The following is a 3,436-nucleotide window of genomic DNA, read 5'->3' as shown; positions in this document are numbered from 1 at the left end:
AAAATGACAGGCATTGGAGAAGCGCCATTTGGAGTTGCTGTCTTTATGGAAAAAGATAGCCATTTAGGCATGAAACTAACCTTGCTTCAATTGCTGACAATATTCTGTCCAAACTGGATCAGCAGGACACAAAAATAAGTGACTGCTGAACTTTGCCAAGACAGGGTTGGACAGTCCTTCAAAAATTCCTGCTTCACAGAAAAGTCTGTCAGATATTCTAGGACTATAGGCTGAATATGCATGGCTCAATGTTACAGAGAAAACTCGGATGACTATCCAGGCAGCTGTCTCTGTGGCTTCTTTTAGTTTTGGAAATTGCTTGTTCTGCACATCCTGTTTACTCAAGTAATACCTTATCCTTTTGGGGTCTTTGATAGAGTTGAATACTAGATACTTACAGTTTTCCTTAATTATGATACAAGGTAAATTAGGTACAGAGCTTTGGACTCATCAAGGCAGAATAAATAATAGAGTGTTTTCTCCAAATATGCCAAATACAAATGGACTACACATTGTAAATGTAATTCTTACCTGGTAATTGTTCTATTGTTTATAGCTTTATTATGTTGGAGTTAAAACCTTTCCTTTTTATTTAGACAAAAAGGGGGAAATGTGGAGTCATCTTTTTGTTCACTGTGAAGATGTGTCACTCAGACTGGTTTAATAAAAAGCTGTAAGTCCAATAGCTAGGCAGGATTTTCAGGACAGAGAGGATGCTGGGAAGAAGACAGGCAGAGATGCAGAGTCACCAGTGAGAAATGGAGGAAGCAGGAAAACAATATGGCAGTACAGTACAGAGTAAAGGTAATACAGCCATGAGGCAGAAAGTAAATTAATAGAAATGGATTAATCTAAGTTTTAAGAGGTAGTTAGAAACTAGCCTAAGCTATCGACCAAGAATTCCTAATTAGAAAAAAACCCCAAAAAACCAAGAGTTGCCATGGTCATGGCATCTCTTCACAGCAATAGAAACCCTAACTAAGACAATGTCTTTGACCATCACGTCCCTTTTCTGTCACCACCCCCCATCACTGGTAACCACATGCTATGTTCCCAAAGCTTTGACTTTATCTTATTCTACATATAAGTATAATCATGAGATAATTTTTCTACACACAACTTTCTCTCTTTCCAATGCACAGAGCAGAGTCCACAGAGTGCATAGTGTTTAAGGAAAGGAACAGCAATGAGGCTGTCCTTTCAGCCTTGTGTCCTGAGGCCCTACCCCTCACTATCAGATGGCACAGAGAGATGCAACACTGGGACTATGAGCACAGAAGGAGGTGCCTGAGCAGAGGTCCCATGGGCAGTGAGGAAGTTGAGGCCAAAAAAGACAGCTATAGCCAGGATGGTCTGGCATGCATGGAAAGATTGTTTTTAGCCTGTTCAAAATCAGAATCCCTTCTTCCACCTATGCTCAGCAGAACCATGGATAGACCAAAATGGATCAATTCAGGTACACAATAAATAGTTAGCCACTATTCAGATTCAATGACACTATCTCCCTTTCCTAAGAAGAAGAGATCATAAGGGGGAAAATCATCTCTGTTCTCTTATTGTGGTAATATCTAGTCAGTGATCTGTAGAGCAAGTTAAGGTTTTTAACCAAGTTGATTTAAAATAAGTACCTATACTTCCCAGAAAGCTTTGTTTTTAAAATACCGTTATGCCATTTTTTCCTAAAAGCAGTTAATTGAGGCAATTTCTTCTTAATTTAGAAAAAGAAAACGCATTTGCAAAGCTAATCCCTTCATACCAGAGACAGTCATTTCTTGCAGCCTTTCAGCTATTATTTCCCATCATTGTTCTGTAGACAAAACAGCACTGCAGATTTTCCCCAGCGTTTCCTCAATTTTGCTCAAAGCTGCTAAATTTTATGGACAATGGTTTTCTTCTTTTGCTACAAAGAAAAATCCCATGAATTACAAAACTGAGAGCATTTTGAATTAGAATAAAGATTTTCTCAGATCACTTTCTGTATAGGGAACAGTCGCTCATTCTCTGCGTTTCCTGGTTTTAAAAGCACTGACTGTCTTGAATACTGCCTGGGATTTTTCTCTATGTAGCTCAGAAGACAGTGGTCTTGATTATATGTATTTTTCAAATTTATAGCCCTCTCTCTTGTGATGAGCCATCTGGCTACTCCATGTTTAGCTATTTGTGTCTAAATTCTTTGAGGAAGGCAGTTTATTTCTAGGCTAAAAATGACTTCAGGAGCTATTGATGCTTTCCCTCAACAAGCAATGGTCAGACATCTTCAACCTTAGAATGCAACCTGCTCAAATTTTCCTGGGTAGCACATTCAATCTGGCCAAAACGACATGACAAACTCTGGACTTGGCTGGGATTCAAAATTCAGCCCCAGTCAGAAAAGCAAGAGGCTTTGCCAGACAAGAGAGCTCTGGGCACAAACTGCTAATTTCCTCTTTCCTCTGCTATTTCTCCTCAAGAGGCTATCCACAGAAGAAGGCAGGGCCACATGCCCAGAACAGGCCTTGATATGGCTTTCTCGACCAGTCTGTATACTCTTAAACTAAAATAGTGGCCATTGGTTGAGGACTGAGACTGTAACATAAATTAGGTACACAACTTATAGAGCATATGTTGCATTTGTTTTTCAGAGAAGGAAATTAAGGCTGATGGAGTAAGAATAGCTTGCTCATAGCTGAGCAAGGGGCTATGCTCTATAGCTTACCTCACTCTTCTCTGTGCTAGAAGCTGTGCCAACATCCCTAATAGCAATAAGGAATTTCTGGTCACCCAAAGGGAGCTGGGCTATGAGTCCTGGGATTGCAGGTTAGTCTTGTTTCACATCATGGGAAACTCCATAGGAACAAATGTCTATGTTGCTCATCTATCCTATCTGTAAGATAAAGAAAACCACTTAAGTGGATATTAGAAATTAAGACTCTGAAGCTGGTCTCTTTCTTTTATGCTCCATGAAATATACAGTTTGCTTAGGCAAAGTAGAAAAGACCACTCTCCAAAAACCCATCTCTCTCTTCCATACCCCCATCACCATCATGACACTCTTATCTTGGGACTCAAGTACTTTTAATGAGCATCTGTGTCAGGTGCTACAGTGTTAGAAATACAGACATGACTATCATGTGTTTCCTCCAGCATGTAGAAACCTGTATGGCTATTCTCCCAAGTTTCCTTGGAGAAGGGTGAGATGAAACAACATGGGAGGTGATGCCTAACCAGAGACCAGAAAGTACAGACCGGGAAGTGGTGAATGCTGGACTGGTACCCTGATGACAAGCCAAAGAGAGCCTTTACAGCCATGGGAGTAACTTGGGCTTTGTGCCATAGAGATGTGAGGCTGGGTCTGGCATCCTGGGTGTGTACTGAATCTGGGCTGTAAATGGGACCATTAGTTTACCTGTCCCTTGAGAATGAAGTGGTATTCTACTGAGTAACCTATGGGGAAGGC

Source organism: Cricetulus griseus, chromosome 6, assembly GCF_003668045.3.
Source record: "Cricetulus griseus strain 17A/GY chromosome 6, alternate assembly CriGri-PICRH-1.0, whole genome shotgun sequence".
Taxonomy (NCBI): domain Eukaryota; kingdom Metazoa; phylum Chordata; class Mammalia; order Rodentia; family Cricetidae; genus Cricetulus; species Cricetulus griseus.
The sequence above is the reverse complement of the archived record's forward strand: the minus strand, read 5'-3'. Positions refer to the sequence as shown.